Raw genomic sequence first — 16,962 nt, 5'->3', positions numbered from 1 at the left:
TTTGCTAAGACAACTGCCATTTAGTGAACCTTGTGCTATGTTACTGGGCTTACACCCACTCTATCTCCTGTAGCCTCAGCTTAAAGTTTCTTGGAGGCACTGGAGCTTGCTGAATTCAAGCTCCAAACTTTCATTCCACTGTCGCCTCGTTCAGTTGAGTAAGGATTTGGTTTTCCTTCCAGGGGCGTCTGCATGTTAAGAAGATTGAATAGTGACTTTATGGTGAAGAAACTTGGGAGACACCATCATAACCAGAGGATCAAGGTTAACATAACTGGTTATGGGATATACTAATATGTGCCCTCTGATAATCTTGCAAAGGGCACTTTACATCTGTGGTGTTTTTCACAAAAATCCATGGCCTTAACCATGAGAAAACATTAAACCAAACTTGAGGGACTCTATAAGGTACCCAACCAATACTCTTCAAAAAATGTCAAAGTCACACACACACACACACAAAAAGAACTGGAGTTCCCGTCGTGGCGCAGTGGTTAACGAATCCGACTAGGAACCATGAGGTTGCTCAGTGGGTTAACAATCCAGCGTTGCCATGAGCTGTGGTGTAGGTTGCAGACGCGGCTCGGATCCATCGTTGTTGTGGCTCTGGCATAGGCTGGTGGTTACAGCTCCAATTGGACCCCTAGCCTGGGAACCTCCATATGCCGCGAGAGCGGCCCAAGAAAATGGGAAAAAGACAAAAAGACCCAAAAAAAAAAAAAAAAAGTCAAAGTCTGGAAAGACAAGGAATGAATGAGAACTGTCACAGATTGAAAGAGACTGAGAAAAGGGACATTGGTGGAAAAACTAGTGAAATCTGTAAAAAGGTTTTAGTTTAGCATTATTTTACAGATGTCAACTTATATGAGATGTTAACATTGGGGAAAGCTGGATGAAGAGTGTGCAGGAGGAGTTCTCCATACTATATTTGCAACAGCTCTGTAAGTCAAATTATTTCAAAGTTTTAAAAAAAGTATTAAGACACAAAGAAGTGATTATTGAACTCTGGAAACATTCGACAAACATTTTGCAAGGGGAAGAAGGGCTGTAGTAACTGGACCTCAAAATATCCTGTAATATCCTGTAAGAGGCACAGCGGAAATGAATCTGACTAGGACCCATTAGGTTGTGGGTTCAATCCCTGGCCTCGTTCAGTGGGTTAAGGATACAGCATGGCCGGGAGCTGTGGTGTAGGTTGCAGATGCGGCTCAGATCCTGTTTAGTTGTGGCTGTGGAGATCAGCAGCTGTAGCTCCGATTCGACCCCTAGTCTGGGAAGGTCCATATGCTGCAGGTGCAGCCCTAAAAAGCAAAAAGCAAAAAAAAAAAATCCTGGAAGAAAAGCACAGAAGGATCATTACCACAATCTTACATATAGAGAACTGTACTGAGAGGGGTGAATGAATTGAACATCACAGTCACAAAAGCAAAAAAGAGAATGGCCAATGATCCATGGGTTCATGACTGATTTGGAAATAGTTAGGGCCTTGAGTGGACAGGCTTATGAGCTTTAATTAGAGTTTATTCTGTGGCAATGGAGGAAACTTGTAAAATTTTAAGAGGGGAGAACCATGAGACTGAAGTCTTCCAACGGGCATTCTAAGGTAGCACAGGTGGACTGGAGAGAATGGAAGCAATGACAAGAGATTGCTACAGCAAACCAGGGTAGGGATGAAGAATGTGGGCTGTGGCAATGGGGCAGCTCTGAGAGAAGTGATTCAAAAGAAGTTCTGGAGATGGATTCGACAGGATTTGGAGACCAATTAGATGGAACAGCTAACCCATGGAAGACTCCCAGGGTTGCTGTAAGTAGCAGTACAGCAAAACTTTTTAAGCATGTAGTCTTTGGCATCAAACAATCCTGAATTCCAATTTGCACTCTTGCCACTTAATAACTGGACACTTCCAGTTACTCAACCACGTTTAGCCTATTTTCTTTTCTTTAAAATAGAGATAATCATTCCTCTCTGTGAGTGGCCAGGAAGACTAAATGACAGTGCATATAGCATATCTAAGTTTTTGGGACACAGTAAGTGTTGACAGTTATCCTGGACTAAGTGAATATGGGTGTGATACCAGTTGCTAGGACAGAGAAGACAAATAGAGGTCTTAATAAGACAGATGGAAATAACAGTATGGCTGGTTTCAGTGATCTGCAGGTATGACTGTAAATTCTCAAGGTTCTTCCCTGTGGTTTCTTTGAGGAAGCCCTCTTGCCCACAGCATCTTTGCTCAGTGGGAACCTGTCCACAAGGAACCAGTATTATCTTGTGAACCAGTATACTGTTCACAAGGGACCAGTACAGGTCTCCACTGAAGACCCTTGTTGCCAACCAGGAAGATTCCTGTGGATCCTCCTAAATGTCCTGACCACAAAGGAGCCCTCCAGACACACAGAAATAGATAAATGAAATGGGAATGACAGCAGTTTCTGTGCTGGAGTTACAATGTAAGGCGCTTTTCATAAGAGTCTAGAGAATTCTACTCCAGAGAACAGAACAGTCTCAGCCACAGCGGAGTCCCAGTTTGATGCTTTGTAGGATCTGGAGCTGGACAGGCAAATGATCAGAATAAACAACTAGTTGGGGGAGTTCCTTTTGCGGTGCAGTGGAAACAAATCCGACTCAGAACCATGAGGTTTCGGGTTCGATCCCTGGCCTCCCTCAGTGGGTTAAGGATCCAGTTTTGCTGTGAGCTGTGGTGTAGGTTGCAGAGGTGGCTTGGATCCCGCATGGCTGTGATGTAGACCAGCAGCTGTAGCTCTGATTAGACCCCTAGCCTGGAAACCTAGATATGCCGCAGGGGCAGTCCTACAAAGCAAAAAACAAACAACTACTTGGAAACGAATCTGACTAGTATCCATGCGGTTTAAATCCCTGGAGTTGATCAGTGGGTCAGGGACCCGGCATTGCCATGAGCTACAGCTGGGGATCTGGCATTGCTGTGGCTGAGATGTAGGCCAGCAGCTGCAGCTCTGATTCTATCCCCAGGGCTGGGAAATTCCATATGCCTCGGGTGCAGCCCTTAAAAGCAAACAAACCAACCCAACTACTTATTTTCCTGTGGAAGATTTCCTCATGCTGGGGGGAACATGTTTTCCCTCTTTCTCTTAGCCATGCTGAAACTAGCTTTCCAGCTGCCTATATAGGATAAACAGGATAGGGTCTACTTTGCAGGACCTGGGAGGAACCTGTAATTTCTGTCCTCCAGTCACTGTTAGATCACCGTGTTTAAAAAAACAACAAATAAATTCCCTCTTCTTTCCATGGAATCTATTTTAAAGGAGAACATAATCTCTTGTTTTCCTAATAAGAAAAAGGTCTACCAGGAGTTCCCATCGTGGCTCAGTAGTTAACGAATCCGACTAGGAACATGAGGTTGCAGGTTTGATCCCTGGCCTTGCTCAGTGGGTTAAGGAATCCAGCTTTGCTGTGAGCTGTGGTATAGGTCGAAGAGGTGGCTTGGATCCCATGTAGCTCTGGTATAGACCAGCAGCTATAGCTCCGACTTGACCCTTAGCCTGGGAACCTCCATATGTCGTGGGTGCAGCCCTAAAAAGCAAAGAAGAAAAAGGTCTACTGAAACAAGTTTACTGACAGTCTTGGTAGCTAGCTGGTGGTTCTCTCTTGAGCACTTCTGGCTGGGATCCTGTCTTAGAGAACCATTAGTTGTTCAAGAAAAGGAGACATCTTCATCTTGGTTCTCTTCAAAATGGGCACCAAATCCAGTCTCACCTCAGTGAGTTTTTTTTTGACAGTACAGGCAGGCTGTAACTTGCCCATTTACAGAAGCAGAGGAGTAGAAATCTATATGACCTGTTCATACAGAAGGCTTCCCTGCAGGTGGGGAAAACCTTAAGACTAACAGAGAAGTGTGCAAATGAAGGACCAAAAAGTTTAATTGTAAACAGTCTTACATCTTTTAAAGAAATGCAAGCGAGGCATCCCCTGAAGGACCTTATAAGAGCACTTGACTCCTTGTGAAATTTGTAGTTACCTGAGTATTTGCTATTACAGTTCAAGAAAACAAAGGAACTCCAATACAATAATATACAATCCAGTGCTGCAATCCCATTTTTAGTTAAGAAAGCATAGCATATATACAAATAATTTTGTAAATAACTCTAAAACAAAAAAATGAGGGGGGCTGGAGATGCCAACAATATTAAATAGCAGTAGTTAACCTAAAGGAGTTTAAAAACAAGGAAGGATATAAAAACAGAAGTCTAATTTCCATGAGTCATTCCAAATAACATTTCAGACTATTAATCAGATAAATAAAAAGTGCAGAGTGGGCTTCACTGAAATAGTTCATCTAGGATGAGACCTTGGTGGACAGCTGAGTCATGCTTCACTAAAATTTCTGATAAACTGATATTGGTGTGTCAATTTCCTAGTGAAAAATTAGTACCTGAATTTTAAATAGAGTTATTGTAAGTCTTATGAAATTAGATTCTTCTGCACTCTCATATAGCATAAAATAATTATTACAAGAATTCACTGTTATTATCAGATGCTGGATCAGTTTTAAATCACTCTATTTGATGAATCAAGTGATGTCCTTCCCTGCTGACCCACGGTATGTGAAATGATACCTCCCCCAACCTCCCAAAAGAGCAGAAGAATAAGGCAATTGCTCATTTTACTTTGTTTTTATTTCAACATAACATGCAGTAAAAAAATTAACAGGATTTATTAGCATTTACAATGCTTACAAAGAAAAAGGACTCTAAAAGCAATTTAGCTCAGATTTAAGAAATCGCTCTAATTAAACACTTACAATAAATCTATTTCCAAATGTTCAGTTTGGACCAAAATTTAAGATAGCATTTGATAGATATTTATGTCCACTGTCTATTTGCATTATTTTTATATAACCTCTGATTCTTGGGATATCCAGCCCCCATTTTCCTAACACAGCAGGGAGAGACATATACATGTGGCCATTTAAATTAAAGGAAGAAATGGAATAAGGGAGATCCCAGGCTGCAAAAATATATACAAGCATTTACCTTTTCCGGAACTAAACGTTTCTTCCATAAAAATATTAAATAGCCAAGCCCTATAGAACTAGGGCCAGGACTACTTCAAATATAACTATTCTGTATTTTAAAAATATAGGGCAGAAAGCCTTTTGAGTGATATTTATACATTTTCACACAACATTTCTAGGTCCCTAAATGAATCATCAAGCATTATGTAGAACAAAAAAAGTCTACTTTCTTACGTTATCTCTTAATTTAATCTCATAAATCTCTAGTAAATATTGTAGGTAACTACATTTCAATATGAGCATTCACCTCAATAAGAAGTCTTTACAGAAGGCTTAATCTCCATAGTCACATATTACCAAAGTTCAGACTTATGTAACGAAGGGGCAGTTGGCAGACGTTTGCTCTGTAAGACAAAGCAATAGCTTTCCCCCTCCACAACAAAAAGGCAGGGTTGCTACTCTGAAGACAAATAGGGCTTTTAAGAGACCATACCACATTTCCTAGCATATGTAGGATAAAATAAAAATAAAGATAGGACTGGGGAGACCCCAATCTCCCCCCTTTACACCAACAATTTCTGGATGAGGCAACCCTTTTACATTAAGTCTGCTTTTTGATGGCAGTGTTTTAAAGTACAGATACACAAGTTTAAAAATGTTCTTCTTGTTGTTCCAAGATGTAAAAGCAAGAGTAGCTAAGGACAAAAATAATTTTTTTTTCTTTCCACATGGAACAGGGGTTTGCTACTCTCTGATTATTTTGTCTCAATACTACTTGTTCATGCAATGCTACTGAAATCTGCCAAAGTCCCTATTTCATGAGTTATGAGGCCACCCTCAAATCAAGATTCAGCTATGACAGGCACTCAGCTGGCTTAGGCTTCCTCCCAGTGTCCATAATGTCAAACCTCTGATAGCAGCCATCTTGACAGAGTCAAAGCTAGGCTAAGTTAAAAGAATTACTACAGAGAAGGTCAAAGTGCATTAATCAGTTACTAATGGGGCAATCTATTATTAAATAATTAAGGGGAAAACCTGTTAAAATTTTTGGAGGTGAAGAGAATATTCAAATCAGGACAATAGAAAGAATGGAAAAAACTATTCCAACATATGTCAGAAAAATGATAAATCTGAAGTTTTAATTCACATAGAGAATACATTTCTGTGGTTACTAGAAATGTATTGAGAGTAAATGTATGACTCCTGTCTTTTTAGCTAATACCACAGCTCTCCCTCCCTAATGAAAGTATAATTTTATGGGATGTTTCACTGACCTCTACTTGGATTTGAAAGCATTTTAGAAAGCATTCTAGTTATAACCTGAACTCCTTAACAATAATTAAATATAACTGAAGTTGTTGGATTATGATAAAATCATGAAGATGCAATTTATGTATAGGAACATACAAAAATTATCAATGATGGCCTCTGATGAAATCAGTTAAATTAATTCCAAATCTAGGTTAAATTTTATATAGTGAAGGAAGCACAGTGTTATCATTATTTGTAAAGTTTAGTATTTCCAAGGCAATTAAAACAATCAGACTCCCAAATGAAGAGAGTTATAAAGTCATTTGCAGGCTGGGACCAACTTCTCCCTGAATTCAAGTTAACAAAACTACAAGAATCTAGCATCTGTCCTTTCTAAGGATAACATCAAAATGATGTATGGATTCATGCTCCAGAAAGGAAGAAAAACAGTCAGGCCAGGCTGAAATAAGAGGAAGAGCACAAGCCAGAAGTTTGTTCACATCCCCAGAAGTTGGGCTACTTCAAACAAGTATCTCTTAACATGAGGCTTAATAAGAAGATCTTATATATTTTAGTTACCAAGGGACTTCCTTGCATATCTGAAGAATCTCTAAAAGAAAAAAACTTACTCCCCAAGTGAGACTTCTGATACACATATACAAAATTGTTAAGGAAACAATCTAGTGGAATAAGACAAGGCAGATTTCATTGCTGTGTTAATCTCATGTTAAGTTTTGACTAGTCATTTGCAGATCTGATTTCTGGAAATGTTAAGATATCCAGAATCACTGGGAGAGAAATCTCAATGATAACATTAATTTACTTACACTCAAGATAACTCTCTCAACAGTCACAGTCCAATTTTATAAGATGTACAATAGGCAAAGAAGAAAAAGGACAAACACTGCAAGTAAGTTCTTGTCCTTTGGTGGTACAAGTTCTCAGAAGTCACTCTTGTCCAAATCCTTCTGTTTCTTCAATAGCAAATAATAGCTTTTCTTTCAGCTGCTCATAACTCTTGTAGGGTGGCAGGTCCAGGCGGTTAAAACTAAAAGTAAGAATCATTAGCTTAGAAAAGGAAATACATGAAGAATCATATGGGCAGTGTAGTATTTACCACACTGGTTTTAAAGCCAAGAAAGTGGGGTTCAAATCCCAGCTCTTGTCACTAAGCCTTTGAGCACAAGCATTTTACCTTTCCCGGTCTCAGTTTCTTCTTTGGTAAATGGGAATAATAACGTTTACCTCTCAGGATAGAGTGAAGAAGAAACAAGCATATAGATAGCATAGTACCTGGTGCTCAGCAGGTACTCCAGAAAATGTCAGTCCTCTCAAGCTTTCCCATTGACCCTAACTTAAGTGTAGTTAGCAAACTTTTGCTGTAAATATTTTAGGCTTTATAGGCTAAAAAAAGGTCTCTTACCAAAAGATTTTAAGTATACCTCATGAAAAAAAAAATTTCTGCTCTAATATCTAATTTTCTGGTCCTACTGAATTTCGCTAACCCCTCTTAGCTGTGAGTTTTTAAAGGGCATCTTCTAATTTTGGAGCCATGTTCAGAACACTTTCACTCCCACTCCTGGGCATCTATCCAGAGAAAACCACGACTCAAAAAGATACACGTACTCCAATGTTCACTGCAACACTGTATACAATAGCCAAGAGCAACCTAAATGTCCACTGACAGACGAGTGGATAAAGAAGGTGTGGTACACATACACAAAGGAATATTACCCAGCCATAAAAAGGAATGAAATAGTGGCATTTGCAGCAACATGGATGGACCTAGAAATTATCATGCTAAGTGAAGTCAGACAGTGAGACACAACCATCATATGATATCACTTATATGTGGAATCTTAAAAAAGGATACAATGAACTTTGCAGAACAGAAACTGACACACAGACTTTGAAAAACTTATGGTTACCAAAGGAGACACACTGTGGGAACAGGGATGGGCTGCGAGTTTGCGATGGAATGTAGTAAAATTGGGTTGTGATGATGGTTGTACAACTATAATAAAATTCATTGAGTTTAAAAAAAAAAAGAACACCTTCACAAGTTAAAAGAGTGATATATGCACTAAAGCCATGGCCATCTCCTATATATTTCGGTTAAGGTGCAGGAAGATGTTTGTCAACAGAAGAAATAATGCTACCCACAAAAGGAAAATAATTTTACAGTTATGGAGATGAACAAATGGAAACATGGAACTGGAAAAAGTCATGAGGCTGATTTTCACGTGTGACGGAGATAATTTTTAACCCGTTCACAATAATCTAATGGTATATAGTCTGTCCCAAGTTTGAAAAAAAGGAACGAAAGGTCAAATCAAAACACATATACAGAATGAAGGTACTTTAATGAACTGTATTTCTATATTTAGCGATGAATAATCTGAAATGAAGACAATTCCCATTTATAACAGCTTCAAAAAGAAGCTATTGCACTTGGAAATAAATTTATCAGAAGAAAGGCAAGGCTTGTATAATGACTACTACATTGTTGAAATTAAAGAACACTTAAATAAATAGAAATACATCTGATATTCCTGCATCAGAAGCCCAAATATTATTAATGTGGCAATACTCCCCTAAACTGATCAAAGCAATTCCTATTAATATCCCAGATGACCTCTTTGCAGAAATGGACAAGCTAATCTTAAATTCATATGAAAATCCAAAGGACCCAAAGAGCAGAAACAACCTTGAAAAAGATGAAGAATGCATACCTAATTTCAAAACTTACTGGCAAGCTACAGTAATTAGTAACTGCCAATGTTACTGCCACTAAGGATACAGATCAATGAGAACCCAGAAATAAACCTGTGTATTTATTTACTGTCAACTGATTTTCAACAAAAGTGCCAAGTTGTTGTTATTTTTTTGGTCACACACGTGGCATATAGAAGGTCCTGGGGCCAGGGATCAAGTCCAAGCCAAAGCTTTGACCTGCACTACAGCTGTGACAACATTGGAATCTTAACCCACTGCGCTGGGCTGGGGATTAAACCCTCACCTCCACTGTGACCCAAGCCACTACAGTTGGATCCTTAACCCACTGCACCAAAGAGGCAACTACCAAGCTGTTATTTTTAAAAAGCACATGTATGAACACATAAAGGAGTAAACAATTTAACAAATACAAAAGGAAAGAGGGAATTCCCTGGTGGCTTAGCAGTTAAGGATTTGGCATTGTCACTGCTGAGGCTCATGTATGATCCCTGGCCCAAGAACTTCCATATGCTGCTAAAATGCCCCCCACTACAGCCCCCACCAAAAAAAAATTTTTTTAAAGGACAGATGGAAAACAAATGGATATCCATCAAGGTATATGTAGGACCACTGAAATGTCTCCCAAAATAAAGTTCAAATAATGTTGTTGACATTAGGTTCAATTCCAACATACTCTATTAAAGAAAGATAAGGTTTGGTTTTTAGTTTTGCACATTTTTGAAAATGTGGCTAAACTACATTTTTTTTTTTTTCTTTTTAAGGCCACATCTGCATCATATGGAAGTTCCTGGGCCAGGGGTCAAATCAGAGCTGCAGGTGCCAGAATACACCACAGTCACAGTGATGCCAGATCCAAACCGCATCTTTGACCTATGCCTCACCTTGTAGCAATGCCTGATCCTTAACATGCTAAGTGAGGCCAGGGATTGAACCTACATCCTCGTGGACACTACATCGGGTTCTTAACCTGGTGAGCCACAACGGGAACTCCTAAACTACATTCATAATGACAAAATATTTGTCACCATTTTAGATTAGTTCTCCCTATACTCTAGATTTGATTTCTTCCTCTGCCTGCACAGAAAAGTTAAAAGTTTTCTAGATGGTTACTTCTCTGTAAATTTACTAAATATTACTGAATGAAAGTGGGTTAATTTCTTTCTTTCTTTCTTTTTTTTTTTTTTTTTTGTTTTTTTGCTATTTCTTGGGCCGCTCCCGCGGCATATGGAGGTTCCCAGGCTAGGGGTCCAATCGGAGCTGTAGCCACCGGCCTACACCAGAGCCACAGCAACACAGGATCCGAGCCACGTCTGCAACCTACACCACAGCTCACGGCAACGCTGGATCGTTAACCCACTGAGCAAGGGCAGGGACCGAACCCACAACCTCATGGTTCCTAGTCGGATTCGTTAACCACTGCGCCACAACAGGAACTCCTCTTTCTTACCTAAATTAAGAAAGTTTTCAAAAACAATTCAATACCATGGTGAAAATATTTCATTTTTAATTTCTAACATGTAGTATATATAGGATGAATGAAGAAGTTTTTCTTTCTTTTTTTTTTTTTCTTGGGTGAGAGTTATGTTGTATTTGGAAGACATTCTTAGGACATCAAGCCCAGGAGGCAACATCTCAAGTAACCCTGGGAAAACTGTTCCCAAGCCTATTTTCTATACTCTTTCTGATTTTACTTACCAGGTATGACTTCTAGGCAACCAATTTTCTTTCCCAACTTTTTCAATGCAGAATTTCTGTGGTCCATTGCTCCCTAAAATACAGTGAAATCATCAAGAGTTTGACAGTACAATGGTTCTCAAATTGTTATTCCCAAACTAGTTGCATCAGCATCACCAGGAAACTCATTACCAGGAAATTCACATGTCCTAACCCAAGCCTATGGAACTGGGGGGTGAGGCTGGGCAATGTGTGTTTTAACAAGCTTCCAGATGATTCTAACAAGTGCTATAATTTGAGAACCATATAGGTAATGTATGCCCAAGAAAAGAAAATGAAGTTTTATATAGCATTCCTCAGCAAAACTAACAGAATACTATAATTAGTAATACCTCACATAAGAACAGAACACATAAAAAGGTTAAGTTTAGTTTTAAACACAACAGGAAAACTACAACTATCTTATTAAACTTGATTTACATAGAAAACTGGTTAAACTTCAGAAAATGTAAGCAAACTAGTGAATTCAGTATTAATGTTTGTGCTTATGGGTCCTGCAGGGCACACCCTTACATACTTATACCAATTCTTGCCTCTCATTTACTTTGTGTTATATACAGCTGTGAATGGTGATCTTTGCACACTGGTTTTCTTCAAGGTCACCACAGCTCCCTGAGAAGCATTTATTGGGTGGGGGTAAAAGGATTGGTAGTTCTACCAGATTTTAGTTTTGTCTTTTTAGGGTTGCACCTGTGGCATATGGACGTTCCTAGGCTAGGGGTCGAACTGGAGCTACAGCTGCAAGCCTACACTACAGCTAATAGCAACAATGAACAGATCCTTAACCCACTAAGTGGGGCCAGGGGTCAAACCCTTATCTTCATGGATACTAGTTGGGGTCATTACTGCTGAGCCACAACAGGAATGCCTGAACTTTTTAATTAGAAGGGGCCAGGGACACTAACTGTTCTGCCATGTGTGAGAGTCACACCCAAAGAATTTTTTCATGTCCCACCTAACAAAACCCAGTACAAATTTAAATTGGTATAATTCTGTACCTAATGACATCAAAGTGTTTTCAAAAGTAGTTATTTAGGAGTTCCCGTTGTGGCGCAGTAGTTAACGAATACGACTAGGAGCCATGAGGTTGCGGGTTCGGTCCCTGGCCTTGCTCAGTGGGTTAAGGATCCGGCGTTGCTGTGAGCTGTGGTGTAGGTTGCAGACGTGGCTCGGATCCTGCGTTGCTGTGGCTCTGGTGTAGGCCGGTGGCTACAGCTCCGATTCAACCCCTAGCCTGGGAACCTGCATATGCCGCGGGAACAACCCAAGAAATAGCAAAAAGACAAAAAAATAAAAAATAAAAAGTCCAGAAATATAAGAAATGGTCATTATGAAAAAGGATAGTTAAAATATATTAATTAAACTTGAAATTATTAGTTTATGTACTCACACATTTTTTCAATATATTACAGCAAAAAAATCGTGGTTTTTTTTTTGGGTCTTTTTTCTTTTTAGGGCTGCACCCATGTCACATGGAGGTTCCCAGGCTAGGGGTCGAATTGGAGCTATTGCTGCTGGCCTAAGCCACAGACACAGCAATGCCAGATCCGAGCTGCGTCTGCCACCTACACCACAGCTCACAGCAACGCCAGATCCTTAATCTACTAAGACCAGAGATCGAACCCAAAACCTCATGGTTCCCAGTCGAATTCGTTTCCGCTGCGCCATGACAGGAACGCCTATTATAGCATTTCTAACCATATAAATGTTTCATTTAATCATCCCTTTTTTTTTTTTTTTTTTTTGTCTTTTCGTCTTTTCTAGGGCCGCACCCGAGGTATATCAGGTTCCCAAGATAGGGGGCTAATCAGAGCTGTAGTGCTGGCCCATGCCAGAGCCACAGCAACGCCAGATCCTAGCCACATCTGGGACCTACACCACAGCTCAAGGCAATGCCAGATCCTCAACCCACTGAGTGAGGCCAGGGATCAAACCTACAACCTCATGGTTCCTAGTCAAATTTGTTTCCACTGCTCCAGGACAGGAACTCCTAATCATCCTATTTAATATGTAATAGTAGTCTGGATTGCTTTTATTTTAATTTTTAATTTTTTCAGGGAAATCTGCAGCATGTAGAAGTTCCCAGGCCAGGGATCGAACTTATGCTGTCGTTGGAACCTGTGGCAGAGCTGTGGCAACGCCAGATCCTTAACCCACTGTGCCACAAGGGAACTTCCTATATTGCTTTTAATGACTTAAGTTGCCTGTTGTTTTTTTGTTTGTTTGTTTGTTTGTTTTGCTTTTTAGAGCCAAACTCACGGCATATGGAGATACCCATGCTAGGGATTCAATCGAAGCTACAGCTGCTGGCCTATGCCACAACCACAGCAACACAGGATCCAAGCCGCATCTGCAACCTACACCATAGCTCACAGCAACACCGATCCTTAACCCATTGAGCAAGGCCAGGAATTGAACCTGCAACCTCATAATTCCTCATAATTTGTTTCTGCTGGGCCACGATGGAACTCTCTCTCTCTCTCTTTTTTTTTTTTTTTGCCTTTTTGTAGGTCCGCTGCCACGGCATGTGGAGGTTCCCAGGCTAGGGGTCTAATTGAAGCTGTAGCTGCCAGCCTACGCCAGAGCCACAGCAATGCGGGATCCAAGCCATGTCTGCAACCTACACCACAGCTCACGGCAACGCTGGATCCCTTAACCCACTGAGCAAGGTCAGGGATCAAACCCGCAACCTCATGGTTCCTAGTCGGATTCGTTAACCGCTGCGCCACAAGGGAACTCCTCTCTCTTTTTTTTTAAATGACCAGCACACCACAGGATTTTTTCCAGTGGCCAAAGAATGGAAAAGTGGGAACTCAGTTCACAGATCTTCTCTCTCACCTGGAAAGAGCGATTTAAAGACTCTGCCTGTTGTTTTCCATCTTATTCTGACACTGTCCCTAAAACAACTTCCATACAGACTCTTGCACCTTTTACAACTTTCGAATGTTATCATCTCTGAGGCCTTTTTACATACCAGTCTTGGCCTATACCAGAATTTCATAATTAGAAACTACACTTTAAGATCTACCTCGTTTCTTCACTTAGATTAGCTGTAATTTATTTTGGCAGGTATATTATCCTTAATTCATGTAGGTTATGTTCCTCTTTTTCTAATATTTATTTAAGTCTAATATTTCTTACCTTTTCTATCTGTTCTTTCATATTCCAGTGCTTCTTATACAGAAGGGCTTCAGACCTTTTAAACCTTTTTTTTTTTTTTAAAAATGACCGCACCCATGGCGTATGGAAGTTCCTGGGCCAGGGCCAGGGCCAGGGCCAGATTCAGAGCCACAGCCTCAAACTACATTGCAGCTGTAGCAATGCTAGATCATGAACCCATTGCAGCGGGCTGGGGATCAAATCTGAGCCTCCTCAGTGACTTGAGCCACACTATATTCACACTCAGGCGATTGAACCACAGTTGGAATTCCCCAATACCATTTCTCTATCTTTTTTTTTTGTCACCTCTGTGGCATATGGAAGTCGTGGGCAAGGGATCAGATCTGAGCCGCAGGTGAGATTTATGCTGCAAACTGTGGCAATGTCAGATCCTTAACCCACTGTGCTGGGCTGGGAATCAAATCTGTGTCCTAGCCCCATTGTTTGGTGGGGAACTCCCAAATCTTTTCTTTTAAGTAGAAACAAGGCTCTGACAAATTATGTCTTCTAATAGAGTTGTCCCAAAATATACATGTATTGAAATAATGTTTCATTTTATTTTTTTAAATTAATTAATTTTTGTTTTTTTGCTTTTTAGGGCCACACCCATGGCATATGGAGGTGTCCAGGCTAGGGGTCAAATCAGAGATAAAGCTGCAGGCCTACGCCATAGCCATAGCAACAAAGGATCTGAGCCGCGACTAGAACCTACACCACAGGTCACGCCAACAGTGTATCCTTAATCCACTGAGCAAGGCTATGAATCGGAACCTACAACCTCATGGTTTCTAATCGGATTCATTTCCACTGCGTCACAACAGGAATTCCAGTGTTTTATTTTATATCACTTTAAAAAAAATTTCTTTATATTATAATGTTATGTATCTGTATATTTTAATTAGAGATTGTAGATACATAATTTCACATCTACCAAGTTCATTCCAGAATATTAAATAGGACATTATAAATGTGTTACAAAATGGGATGTTAGATCTCATAAGGTTTAAACCTACCACAATAAATCATTACATATAGCATTCTTAAAACTTTCTTCTCCTATACTGGGTAGAAGCAAGGTTAAACCAAAAGTCCATGAAAATTCTAAGGAACACAATCTGTCTCTGCCTTCCACAGGTATCCTTCTATGGTGTTTTAGACTGCTCCACCTAACCGCAAATATTATTTCCAAGAGAAGATCTAGTTCTCATTTCTTTAAATAATCAGATTTCCGGAGTTCCCATCGTGGCGCAATGGTTAACGAATCCGACAAGGAACCATGAGGTTGCAGGTTCGGTCCCTGCCCTTGCTCAGTAGGTTAACGATCCGGCGTTGCTGTGAGCTGTGGTGTAGGTTGCAGACGTGGCTCGGATCCTGCGTTGCTGTGGCTCTGGTGTAGGCCGGTGGCTACAGCTCCGATTGGACCCCTAGCCTGGGAACCTCCATATGCCGCAAGAGCGGCCCAAGAAATAGCGAAAAGACCAAAAAAAAAAAAAAAATCAGATTTCCAGTTTAGATTGAGAAGCTTGTCCCAATTTGTTTCTCATTTTGGACACTATTCCTTACCTCAACCCATAACATGGTTTATCTTTTTCTAATTTTTCTTGGCGGGGTGTGGGGGTAGAGGTGGGGGGCAAACCCTTGTCATGTTTAAGATCCCAGGCCAGGGATCAAACCTGCTCCAGAGGAGCAATCCAAGCCGCTTGAGCAACAACGCTGGACCTTTAACCTGCCATGACGTAAGAGAGTTCCCCTCTTTTCCAAACAGCATCCTCAAAGGTGCCCCTCTCCAAAAACTTTACTTAGAAATTTTCCTTTCCAAGTCCTTTCTCCCTGTAGCACTGGATAAAAACTTCTACACTGCATTGGAGAGACTAGAATATTTATTTCTCCTTATTACTCTCTGGCCTATCTACCCCCCCGCCTTTTTTTGGTTTATAGGGCTGCACCCACTCCATACAGAAGTTCCCAAGCTAGGGGTCAAACTGACGCTACAGCTGCTGGCCTATACCACAGCCACAGCAATGCAGGATTTGAGCCATGTCTCCAACCTACACCAGAGCTCACAACAACACTGAATCCTTAACCCACCAAGTGAATCCGGGGATTGAACTCACGTTTCCTCATAGATCCTAGTTGGATTTGTTACCACTGAGCCATGATGGGAACTCCTGGCCTCTCATTTAAATCCGTATCTAGGCTACTCCTATCTCATCCTTAAATAGAGATGTTTCTAAGCGTCAGCGCTCCATTCTTCTGTTTTCTATTTCTGCATAAGCCTATGCATTCCCACAGCTTCGAATATCACTGCTTCACTGCCCTTACGACTCTTTCTCTCTCTACACTTACCTAAAAACTGCTCCTCCCCTCCCCAGATTTTCTAGGTACCTGTCTGATTGCCACCTTAAGCTCAGCAGATTCTTTATGCTTCACAACTTCTCCATGTTTCATAACATGGTAATATCTCTGACATTTTCCTTTATATTTCATCTTCTAATCAAGCCCTATTTCTATCTTTGGAACTTCTTTAGCATTTTATCCTTTCTTTTCCATCCCTACTTCATCTCCTAAGACCAGGTTCTTATCATTGCTGTAATAATTCCTTCCTATTTCCAGACTCTCCCCATCTTTCAATACAAGCCATATCTTACTATAAAATCTTCCTAAAATGTAGCTTCAGCAAGTTCTCAGATCTTCAAAGTTTTCATAGCTTCCAAAACCCTAAGTAATATCCAAGTTTTAAAGTCTTTTAAACTGGTTCCACACATTGTACCCCAAATTGCCTACTTGCTTCTTTAATTCTAACTCTGAAGCACCTGAAGCAGACTTAAGAGTCACACCTTCTCTTCTATCTTCCTATGGTACTTGCACAGTGCTGGTGTTAAAGACCTGAATTCACTACACTTATTATTTAGTCATAAAATAAACTCACATTGATTAAAAACAACACACAAGAGTTCTCGTCGTGGCACAGTAGTTAACGAATCTGACTAGGAACCATGAGGTTGTGGGTTCGATCCCTGGCCTTGCTCAGTGGGTTAAGGATCCGGCATTGCCATGAGTTCTGGTGTAGGTTGCAGACGCGGCTTGGATC

The 16,962-nt window shown here is 40.4% G+C and overlaps 1 long non-coding RNA gene across 4 annotated transcripts in view; it reads right to left on the bottom strand.

Annotated features, from left to right (window-relative positions):
* ITCH overlaps positions 3,881-16,962 on the bottom strand; it is a 108,851-nt gene continuing 95,769 nt past the window's right edge. For 3 of the 4 annotated variants that reach the window (XR_002340136.1, XR_002340138.1, XR_002340137.1), the window contains 2 exons: positions 10,674-10,746; positions 4,635-7,290 (listed from right to left, as the gene is read on the bottom strand). This is a non-coding gene — a long non-coding RNA (itchy E3 ubiquitin protein ligase). Of the gene's footprint in view, positions 7,291-10,673; positions 10,747-16,962 lie in introns of all 4 variants that reach the window. The other variant, XR_002340135.1, reaches the window with a different exon arrangement.

This window comes from Sus scrofa, chromosome 17, assembly GCF_000003025.6.
Source record: "Sus scrofa isolate TJ Tabasco breed Duroc chromosome 17, Sscrofa11.1, whole genome shotgun sequence".
Classification (NCBI taxonomy): domain Eukaryota; kingdom Metazoa; phylum Chordata; class Mammalia; order Artiodactyla; family Suidae; genus Sus; species Sus scrofa.
The sequence above is the reverse complement of the archived record's forward strand: the minus strand, read 5'-3'. Positions and strand labels throughout refer to the sequence as shown.